This window comes from Perna viridis, chromosome 10, assembly GCF_037379345.1.
Source record: "Perna viridis isolate PV_CMFRI_1.1 ecotype Kerala chromosome 10, ASM3737934v1, whole genome shotgun sequence".
NCBI classification, from domain to species: Eukaryota; Metazoa; Mollusca; class Bivalvia; order Mytilida; family Mytilidae; genus Perna; species Perna viridis.
This window is the reverse complement of record NC_142454.1, coordinates 26,456,595-26,469,330: the sequence shown is the minus strand read 5'-3', so window position 1 is coordinate 26,469,330 and position 12,736 is coordinate 26,456,595. Positions and strand designations below refer to the sequence as shown.

The 12,736-nt window shown below is 33.7% G+C and overlaps 1 protein-coding gene and 1 long non-coding RNA gene across 12 annotated transcripts in view; both read left to right on the top strand.

Moving 5' to 3' along the window:
- LOC148605161 (BTB/POZ domain-containing protein 6-B-like) overlaps window positions 1-12,736 on the top strand; it is a 129,817-nt gene that overhangs the window by 25,621 nt on the left and 91,460 nt on the right. The window lies entirely within an intron of this gene.
- Window positions 1-12,736, top strand: part of LOC148605164 (uncharacterized) — a 31,880-nt gene that overhangs the window by 12,666 nt on the left and 6,478 nt on the right. For both annotated transcript variants that reach the window (XR_015915892.1, XR_015915893.1), the window contains exons 7-8: window positions 429-515; window positions 2,183-2,261. This is a non-coding gene — a long non-coding RNA (uncharacterized LOC148605164). The remainder of the gene's footprint in view (window positions 1-428; window positions 516-2,182; window positions 2,262-12,736) is intronic.

Here is a 12,736-nt window from a genome sequence, read left to right as displayed (position 1 = left end):
TTTGTAAACATCTTTCTCTGTATACATTATTTTATAAAAGTTATCCGACATTTCTTATTTGTATTTCAAGATAGCATATGACGGGTAGTAAATAAATTATTGTTTAGTGCTTTTGAAAAAACAATGTTGCATTCACACTATACCTTTTTGGGAGAAACTGATATAAAAACATGTACTTGCTCTAAATGTGCAGAATCAAGGTGTTGTTATCAACAAAAAGTACTTTGTCACTGCATATTTATCTTACCTTTCAGTCATTTCGGGTTAATCATTGTTTCTTTTTACTCTATGTCATTCTTAGCTAGATATTAAACATAAACTCATCTTGTTAACACAGTGCTAAACCTTATACCGGAATGATTATGAATTTCGCTTTCAATAAATTCTGGAATTGAATGGCATTATATAGATATCGAATTTTTTTTCAGGATTTTGGCGGAAGAAATCCTCAAATTATACTTTTTTGAGTTGAATTATGGTTTCATAAGGTTGAGTAACTGCTAGTATAAAACATTGTAAGTATCAGATCAATACACATTCAGTGAGCTCTTCTATAATCAATTGAAATACGGTTTCTACTGTTTAAATGCATAGAAAGAGTAATCAACTGAACCAGGATTCCAGCGGAAATCAAAAGAATGTTATCGATTACAATTAAAACTGTGAGCATTGACCAGGTGTACTGGTAGGGTGGGCATCCTCTGCTTTTCTAGAAACACCAACTTGGTTGCTCATAAAAAGTCAAGTCCGAGGTCGACGAAAAAAAAGAAAAAATAGACGTTCAACAAATAGGTTATTATGGTGCAGATAACACAGTAACTATCCACGAGTACCTGATGACGACCATGTACTTTGTTGTGATGACTTCAATCTGGAAGCATCAGTAACCATGTTTCCAAAAGTCTAACTGTAAGAATTATAGAGTGATACAAAAAGTCTGTGTAGGAACGGCAAGCTCTGACTTATGATTTGTGATTTGTGAACTTTATACGCAAATACTGAAGAAATGTTGCAAAGAAAGTTTGAAATTGAAAAGAAAGTTGACAATACGAAAAGAAAAGTCATCGCGTTTGTCGTATTCTTTGTCAATAGTTTCCTTTACCATCGATTTGTATGTGTAAGTCAAGATATAAGGCCGAATCAACAGTGTCGGTAGTATTCTTTATCTCAGGTTCTTATGGGAAGATGTGATGTATAAACTAGGACTGTTTAATGACAATAAATCACCTTTTTAACGGAAACAAGAGCATCTGATAAAACTATGTTATGTTCTTCGTCGGTCAACTATTATCTTTCCTTTTTGACTAGTTTGAGAAAATCTTTTGTCGTCCCTTTTATGGTCATTGGACTGTTGGAAATATTAGATACTAATAGCACGTCACATGTGACTGTTTGATGCACAGTGTGTAAGTTTGTTTACCATGTATATTGATGATTAATTGTGTGTGGTTATAGGTGGTCTGATCCCATCAAATATTTAGAGGGAACTTCTGATAAGTTATCAACTGCTAATCTCACTGTTAATCCCGAAGTTTGAAAATCAACAGTTGACTACTTAATGCATACTATAGGTCAAGGATTAATCAAGGGAACCAAGGTTATAGCGGTAATCAAAATAATGTAATGCAGGGACAAAGACCCGACATGGAAAACAGACATACACAACAAAGAACATAAAGTAACTAAAATCATACATACAAAGTAAAGTAACAAAAGCAAATGAGCAACTCGGACTCCACTAAAAACTGGGAGCATGGACCAGGTGCACCGGTAGGGTAAGCGTCCTCTGCTTTTCTAGAAACACCTGCCTACTTGCTCATAAAAAGCCAAGTCCGGGACAAACGAGGAAAGGAAAACTATGACCCGTTGAATAAATCAGTTTTCATGGTGCAGATGTCAAGAACACGTCTAACCCTTATTGCTAAAGTTGAAGCAATTGTTCAGTTCGTTACTCCAACGCAAATAATGAGGTATATGGTCATGTTTGATTTCTATAGAAATTTGTTTTCTAATTTTGCTACTGCCGTTGAACATTTAACACAACTTCTTAGTTTTAGTGAGAATCCCATCTTTCGGTCGAATGGCAAATGCCAGATAACTGTTGAAAATATAAAATCACTGTTGACTAGTTTTCCGGTCTTAATATCTCCAGATTAAGAAAATGTTTTCATACTTTTTGTAGACGCAAGCGACGTTTATGTTGGAGCTGTCCTGTGCAAGGAGAGGCCAGATCTTCTAAACCAACCAATTCCATATTTTAGGTAGAAATTAATATTGAAAAAGAATGTTTTACAATATTATAAGCTTTATAGCATTTTGATTTGTATTTAGGGGGTGTTAGAATGCTATATATGTTTATTACATTCAAGGTGAATATGTTTTAGCTACTATTATACTTGTTTGATTATTATTGCTAAATACAAAAATAGTAATATTGTAAATATATTATTTTAATAAATGATTTTTTCTAGACTTTATAACCAAACAAGTACTGTTTTTCGCGACTCTTTAATGATGCATTACAATGATGTAAATTGGTCCAGAACTTTCGTAGTATTTTTAGAACATTTTTGACTTTGTACTTAAATGCTGGATTTCTTACACTCAAATTAATTTAATCGACTCATCAGTGTTTTTTTTTTTTTTTTTTTTTTTTTTTTTTTTTGGGGGGGGGGGGTATTTTATAAAAGTGCTTTAATTCTTTAAATACTAGACTTATATACATACATTTGTACCTTGAATTAAGTGTTGAATAGTACATTGGACTCGATGGATATTAACATTTTCATTGAAATTTTTAATCATGGAATTTGTAACGTTTTATTTAAATGATTGAAATCGTAATTTTTCGCTTGTTGACTGAACTTTTTGACATTTACTAAAAAACTAACTATGTGGTATTCCATTGATATAATCAGAAATCAATGGGTTAGAATTTAACATTTAACACCCTGCCTGTAAAAAACATCACATAAAAACAAACTTGCTGAAGTATTTGATGACATTTCATTTGTCATTCTAATCACAACATGTCTACACTATAATTTAAGGAATGAATAACTGGTCTCTGTAAATACAACCTTAATGTAATTACTGATGACAGATGACTGAACGCTCCCCAACAGACCATATTTTGATTAGATACTTGAAATTATTTTTTTGCACATAGCAAAGCTCATCTGCACTATAAGTGTTACAATTTTGAATGAGACCAACCTTTGAAATTTTTAAACATGCATGTGTGCCAGATTTTGTTAAGATAGCTGCTTGCCTTAATGTTGATGTTGTTTTTATAAAACAGCAACATTATACTGGCTGTTCTTTATAGCTGGAAGTCGTGAGAATAGAGATTTAATATATGCTATAAAAATATATTATTGGGCCAAGTACCAGTGAATGAAGCTCCCTAAACCTAAAAGACCGTTTGCATTTTTAGGGTGTTTTGTGAGGTTAACTTTCTTTCAAAGTTTAACTCATATCCGTTCCCTATAAAAGACGACCACACTGATAGTATTGGTATTGCACATTTTGTCAGTGCATTCGATCTGCTAAAAAGCTATGTACAAGTGCCATTGACAAAGACAGCTTGTGAGATATCAGACGGCTTGTTTTAGTATAAAATCATGCAATTTAATATAACAAAACGCACCACTAACATTAAGAGAATTATTAATGATGTTTTGAAGGATCTTAATACATGTATCTTTGTATAAGGTAGTACAAGCATACGAACTGTGCTACGATCAATCGAACCATCCGTGTTACTTTTTATTAACCCAACATCAGGGACAAAACAGAAGTGATATTAAGCTTGTTTATATTTACATTTTCAATATATCATATCTGCCTTGATTTTGATTTTACTTTAACTATAAAAATAAATGTTTTGTTTCAATGTGAAAGTGGTTGTTAGACGAAACGGTTCAAATCATTGACATCAAACAATATTGTAAAACTTTTGAACAATATGCGATATTTCGTATACTTCTCACCAGATTACTAAATTACATTTCGCACACGGAAATTATACCATTTTTCATGAATCGTACAGTCAACCTTACATGTTAAGTTGACTCTTAAATGAATAAATTTTTAAATATAGGCAAAAATATATATTAACAATAATCAGTCCTGCCTTTCTTTATTTTATGACTGTTATGACTTTTTATTGTCTGATAATTTCAATCCTGCCTTTTATTTTAAATTTGATCGTAGCAACATCCTGCAATGAATATTAAATTGTAGTTTTCTTGAGTGTACAATACAAAGTTTTGTACAAGACCCTGCGTAACCCGCTTGTTGTTAACACACATAGTATTTGTTTTCACATTTTGAAACACCATTTGCATATACATGTCGTTATGCCTGTTTTGTTTAAATCTTCGGCCGACCAAGATTGCAAGTATACTTGCAAATTATGATGTCCTTGTTGAATTATAAAACTTACACTGCAATCGGCCCTCGTGTGCGTTTCAAGAGTCAATAACAGTTAACCTTTTTACGAAATGATTTTTTCTGTAACTTGTGTACTAGACCAAATATTGAACTGATTTTCATGTCTAAGCAATAGATAAGAAGTTTTGATTAACAGTCTCAAGTAAAGCAAGCAATTGAATGAATGACAAATTTTGAACTCAAACGTATTGGTAGTAACGAGATAGTAAAATTCTACCTACAACTATGAATTACGACACACCAGTCAACTATTATTTAGGGTTGTAGTAAATCAAACACATACGTTCATTGTTGAACTGAAATGCAAAGCTTAAATGTTGATTGACAGCCATTTCCTTCCAAAAATAAAAAAATAACGAGGCTTGCAATGATATGAAATCACTCATCATTCATATCAAGGTCGAATTGTAAACTAGTAAAACACCTAGTACGTTACAAAAGAGGGTATCTGGTAATAAGCACTATGGGGAGTGAAGTTTATTTTGCCTTGCACTGTGATATTAATGTTACAAGTTTCAATTCAGACCAATATTAGATTAAACTTGTTCAGAATTCAAAAGAGCGTTTCATATAACTGAATAAAATGTATGTTTTAGTCATCATTTTATTGATTTAGTTAATATTTATAATATTTTTATTGACCCCTTATGGGATAAGTAAAGAAACAAATACAATATAAATAGAAACACTATATCATATTAAGCTATTGAAACATAGAAATGAAATAAAAAATGATTAAATACGTATGCACTTAACCAATGTGGACCTCATTTTCACACTTCTAAAGACTGCTTCATTAAATCTACAACAATGGGTAATTCACCCATATCTTAATTTAGAATAAGAATAGGTTTATCAAAAGAGTCAAGTTGGCGAAAATCTGGGAATTTATCTGACGAAACTTTTTTTTAATTTGCCCTTAACCCCTCATTTATTTTGCAATTGAAAACTCATTTAAAACTTTGCATATTTGTCAACTTCTCTTTTAACGGTGTATATTTTTATATCTACCATGTTCCAGTTCCAAGTAATGATCACTAACGCGGAACATTGTTAGCATCTTTATACTATTAAATGTTTACTTTTAAATAATCTGACATTGGAGTATTTTATTAGCAACATACCTTTGTTCAAGAGGCATAATTGTATGAAGTCTAAAGTGGTGCCCGAATGATGGAATGGTGTACCCTAGGCATGCCACATGCTGGAGTCGTCAGGCAATAATACGGAAAACCTGGCCACAAACCATAGTGGTGCAACGTGTTTGAAAAAATGCCTTGTTCCTCGCATGTTAAAGAACCCTTCTATGGTATTCTATCGGAGTAGGAACTATTGCGCTCCGCCACAGGAGGATGAATTGCCCAACCCTACCCTCCTCTCCCTATTTCCAGAGGCTATCAAACTTTGCCGACTCTATCATCCTTGTGTCCCGTCCCATTCTTCATTTCATGTTCATCGCCTGGATATACCTAAAATGTCGCTGCTCAGTAGTTAGACTCCAACATTAAATCTATCAATCAATCAATCAATCTTAAGATAGCTATACTTCATGAAGTACCGTTTACCTATCATACATGCTCTTCACACTCGATTTGTACCGTGCTCTTACCATGAAAGTGCGCTTTTTACCCAAAACATCACAGCTGTTGTAAACCGTACAATTAACATGACCATAATAACGTGCATTCTTATGACATATGTTGAAAACCGTTTTCTTTACAATGAAATACATATACCACATGAAAAAAAAAACAACATAATACCACTGAAAACAAACATGCTTTTTTGATCAGAGGCGGTTTGTATCCGCAACATTCAATGCTACTTGAAAAAAAATTGCCTATCCAAAACATACATTTTCATCATAACTGCTACAGATAGTACTTCTGAAATGTTCATAGTACTTTCCTGCCCAAGTAATATTCGTTCATCGCATCTTATTGGAAACCTACTATAAACATGGCCATTTCACGTGAAATAGCATTTCCTACCCAAAATTATAAATGGTAATTGATAATGACGGTATATGGCAACATTATGTGCAAATACGTTTTCCTACCAAATAAATGAATGCTCATCACATCTGATTGAATGTACTCTGAATTTGGCCAATCTACTTACGAACGTCGCTTTTCTACCTAAATTATACATGCTCACCATATTTGATACTTTAAATATGACCTTCCTACATCAGATCCGATTCAAACGCTACTCTTAAAATGGTCACTCTATTTGGAAAGCAATTCCATACCCTTAATGTGCATGATTATTGCATATGGTACTGTTAACATGGCCTTACGTTTAAAATAACAGTTTCATACGCATAATTATTCCTGCTCATGAAATTTTATTCGAATATTACTTTAAACATGTTAATTTCACTTAAACAAAAACTATCCGACCCAAAACATATATGCTCATCAAGTTTGATGCAGACTATACTCTTGATGTAGCGACACTAATTGACAAAGCAACTTTCTACCCCCTAATGTACATGCTTATCACATCTGTCGCGTATTGTACTCTTTACACGTCCTTATTATATAGCATGTTTACACAAACAATCACCTGATTTTAACCGTACTTTTAGCATGATCATACTACTTGAAGCAGCACTTTCCTACACAAAGCATCCTTGCTTATTACATCTGATTCAAAACCTACTCTTAACATGGCCAAACAACTTTAAATAGCACGTTCCTTGGTGAGATAAAGTTTTTGTACACATGATAATTGCATCAGATTAAAACTTTAATCTAAATATTTCAATAGCACTTTTAAACTCAAAACATGCATAATTATTAAATCTGACGTAAAGTGAACTATATTCCTGACATGATAACACTCTTTGAAACAGCGCTTTCTAACTCAGAATCATTCATGTTTATCAAACTGATTTGAACTCTTCTCTTATCATAGCTTTACCGTAAACTAGCACTTTTCAACCCAAAACATAAGGCTCATACCGTATTATTAACATAACAATAGCACGTTCCTACTCAAACATCCATCCTGATTTCATCTTATGTGGGCTGTACTTTAAATATGGCCATACTACTTGACAGAGCTCTTTCTTACCAAAATCATAATATCACATCACATCTGATGATGACCGATCGCTCAACACATCCATACTACTGAAAACTCATTTCTTTCCATATCATCACATTATATTCTAATCGCATTCTTAGCATAGTCATTCTCCTTCAAATATTAATTTAATCCAATTCAACATGTTTATTATGTACTCTATACATAGCTATACTACTTGTAGTAGTACTTCCCTATCCAAATTATTCATGCTCGTAAAATCTAATTCGAACATCCACTTAACACGACCTAACAATTCAAAAAAGAAAGTTATAACCCTGTTTAAAGCTGTTTATTCGATCCGATCTGATTCAACATGACCATATCACTTGAAATAAACTCTTATTGATAACATTGTCATACTATGTGAAATAGCACTTTCCCACCGAAAACATCACATCTGATGTGGACAGTACACATCATATGGCCAAATCACTTGAGATAGCACTTAACTACCAAACACATATGTGATTCTCGCATCAGTTGCCGACTTCTCTCTCAATATAGCCAAAGAACTTGAAATAGCCCTTTCCTACCCCAAAATATTCATAGTCATTACATTTTCTCTGACTTCTACTGCTGACATGGGCATGTAGCTAAAAATAGTACTTTCCTACTAAATTCATACATATTCATACATGTTCTTATATCTGATTTGTATCGTCCTCTTGATATAGCGAACCATACCTAATGTACTCTAAACCTTGAGTGGCAACGTAAGAACGGGTTTTCATACAAAAAGTGTACTTGTTGATTCCATCTTTTTCGTATGTGCTCAAAATATATCGGTACTATTTGAACTAGCGCTTTCCTACCCAAAACATGTACACCCACCACATCAAATTTGTACCGTATTTTTAGCATAGCCATAATACCTATCATAGCATTTTCCTACTCAAAATATACATGTTCATCTTATTTGACGCGGACTATACTATAACTATTGCCATACTACTTCAAAGTGCAATTCCTAACCAAAATCATACATATCCATCATATGTTATTCAAACCCTACTATTAATGTAGCCATACCACTTGAAAAAGCACTTTCCTACCAAAATCAAACATGCTCATTACATCTGATTGTACTGTACACTTAACATGACCATACTACTTGAAATGGCAAGTACGAAGTCATCACATATAATACGGAGTGATGGCATAAATTGGCTTACTACTGAGACTAGTAGTTTCTACTAAAAAGAAACTATCTGATGTGAATTGAACTCTTCATATGGACATACTACTTGCAGTATCACTTTCCAAATCAAACATATACCCTCTTCACATCTGAAATAGACTGTACTCTGAACATAGCCATACTACTTGAAACAGCATTTTCATCACAAAATTGTACATGCCCATCACAAAAGACGCCAGCAGCACTCCTAATATATATAGCCAAACTTCTTCAAACAGCACTTTCCAACATAAATATATATGCTCATTATATTTGATACATTTGTACCTAAATCATACATGCTCATCATATCTATTTCGAACCCTATTGATAACATTGTCATACTATGTGAAATAGCACTTTCCCACCGAAAAAATCACATCTGATGTGGACAGTACACATCATATGGCCAAATCACTTGAGATAGCACTTAACTACCAAACACATATGTGATTCTCGCATCAGTTGCCGACTTCTCTCTCAATATAGCCAAGGAACTTGAAATAGCCCTTTCCTACCCCAAAATATTCATAGTCATTACATTTTCTCTGACTTCTACTGCTGACATGGGCAGGTAGCTAAAATAGTACTTTCCTACTAAATTCATACATATTTATACATGTTCTTATATCTGATTTGTATCGTCCTCTTGATATAGCGAACCATACCTTATGTACTCTAAACCTTGAGTGGCAACGTAAGAACGGGTTTTCATACAAAAAGTGTACTTGTTGATTCCATCTTTTTCGTATGTGCTCAAAATATATCGGTACTATTTGAACTAGCGCTTTCCTACCCAAAACATTCACACCCATCACATCAAATTTGTACCGTATTTTTAGCATAGCCATAATACCTATCATAGCATTTTCCTACTCAAAATATACATGTTCATCTTATTTGACGCGGTCTATACTATAACTATTGCCATACTACTTCAAAGTGCAATTCCTAACCAAAATCATACATATCCATCATATGTTATTCAAACCCTACTATTAATGTAGCCATACCACTTGAAAAAGCACTTTCCTACCAAAATCAAACATGCTCATTACATCTGATTGTACTGTACACTTAACATGACCATACTACTTGAAATGGCAAGTACGAAGTCATCGCATATAATACGGAGTGATGGCATAAATTGGCTTACTACTGAGACTAGTAGTTTCTACTAAAAAGAAACTATCTGATGTGAATTGAACTCTTCATATGGACATACTACTTGCAGTATCACTTTCCAAATCAAACATATACCCTCTTCACATCTGAAATAGACTGTACTCTGAACATAGCCATACTACTTGAAACAGCATTTTCATCACAAAATTGTACATGCCCATCACAAAAGACGCCAGCAGCACTCCTAATATATATAGCCAAACTTCTTCAAACAGCACTTTCCAACATAAATATATATGCTCATTATATTTGATACATTTGTACCTAAATCATACATGCTCATCATATCTATTTCGAACCCTATTGATAACATTGTCATACTATGTGAAATAGCACTTTCCCACCGAAAAAATCACATCTGATGTGGACAGTACACATCATATGGCCAAATCACTTGAGATAGCACTTAACTACCAAACACATATGTGATTCTCGCATCAGTTGCCGACTTCTCTCTCAATATAGCCAAGGAACTTGAAATAGCCCTTTCCTACCCCAAAATATTCATAGTCATTACATTTTCTCTGACTTCTACTGCTGACATGGGCAGGTAGCTAAAATAGTACTTTCCTACTAAATTCATACATATTTATACATGTTCTTATATCTGATTTGTATCGTCCTCTTGATATAGCGAACCATACCTTATGTACTCTAAACCTTGAGTGGCAACGTAAGAACGGGTTTTCATACAAAAAGTGTACTTGTTGATTCCATCTTTTTCGTATGTGCTCAAAATATATCGGTACTATTTGAACTAGCGCTTTCCTACCCAAAACATTCACACCCATCACATCAAATTTGTACCGTATTTTTAGCATAGCCATAATACCTATCATAGCATTTTCCTACTCAAAATATACATGTTCATCTTATTTGACGCGGACTATACTATAACTATTGCCATACTACTTCAAAGTGCAATTCCTAACCAAAATCATACATATCCATCATATGTTATTCAAACCCTACTATTAATGTAGCCATACCACTTGAAAAAGCACTTTCCTACCAAAATCAAACATGCCCATTACATCTGATTGTACTGTACACTTAACATGACCATACTACTTGAAATGGCAAGTACGAAGTCATCACATATAATACGGAGTGATGGCATAAATTGGCTTACTACTGAGACTAGTAGTTTCTACTAAAAAGAAACTATCTGATGTGAATTGAACTCTTCATATGGACATACTACTTGCAGTATCACTTTCCAAATCAAACATATACCCTCTTCACATCTGAAATAGACTGTACTCTGAACATAGCCATACTACTTGAAACAGCATTTTCATCACAAAATTGTACATGCCCATCACAAAAGACGCCAGCAGCACTCCTAATATATATAGCCAAACTTCTTCAAACAGCACTTTCCAACATAAATATATATGCTCATTATATTTGATACATTTGTACCTAAAGCATACATGTTCATCATATCTATTTCGAACCCTATTTATAACATTGTCATACTATGTGAAATAGTACTTTCCCACCGAAAAAATCACATCTGATGTGGACAGTACACATCATATGGCCAAATCACTTGAGATAGCCCTTAACTACCAAACACATATGTGATTCTCGCATCAGTTGCCGACTTCTCTCTCAATATAGCCAAATAACTTGAAATAGCCCTTTCCTACCCCAAAATATTCATAGTCATTACATTTTCTCTGACTTCTACTGCTGACATGGGCAGGTAGCTAAAATAGTACTTTCCTACTAAATTCATACATATTTATACATGTTCTTATATCTGATTTGTATCGTCCTCTTGATATAGCGAACCATACCTTATGTACTCTAAACCTTGAGTGGCAACGTAAGAACGGGTTTTCATACAAAAAGTGTACTTGTTGATTCCATCTTTTTCGTATGTGCTCAAAATATATCGGTACTATTTGAACTAGCGCTTTCCTACCCAAAACATTCACACCCATCACATCAAATTTGTACCGTATTTTTAGCATAGCCATAATACCTATCATAGCATTTTCCTACTCAAAATATACATGTTCATCTTATTTGACGTGGACTATACTATAACTATTGCCATACTACTTCAAAGTGCAATTCCTAACCAAAATCATACATATCCATCATATGTTATTCAAACCCTACTATTAATGTAGCCATACCACTTGAAAAAGCACTTTCCTACCAAAATCAAACATGCTCATTACACCTGATTGTACTGTACACTTAACATGACCATACTACTTGAAATGGCAAGTACGAAGTCATCACATATAATACGGAGTGATGGCATAAATTGGCTTACTACTGAGACTAGTAGTTTCTACTAAAAAGAAACTATCTGATGTGAATTGAACTCTTCATATGGACATACTACTTGCAGTATCACTTTCCAAATCAAACATATACCCTTTTCACATCTGAAATAGACTGTACTCTGAACATAGCCATACTACTTGAAACAGCATTTTCATCACAAAATTGTACATGCCCATCACAAAAGACGCCAGCAGCACTCCTAATATATATAGCCAAACTTCTTCAAACAGCACTTTCCAACATAAATATATATGCTCATTATATTTGATACATTTGTACCTAAATCATACATGCTCATCATATCTATTTCGAACCCTATTGATAACATTGTCATACTATGTGAAATAGCACTTTCCCACCGAAAAAATCACATCTGATGTGGACAGTACACATCATATGGCCAAATCACTTGAGATAGCACTTAACTACCAAACACATATGTGATTCTCGCATCAGTTGCCGACTTCTCTCTCAATATAGCCAAAGACCTTGAAATAGCCCTTTCCTACCCCAAAATAT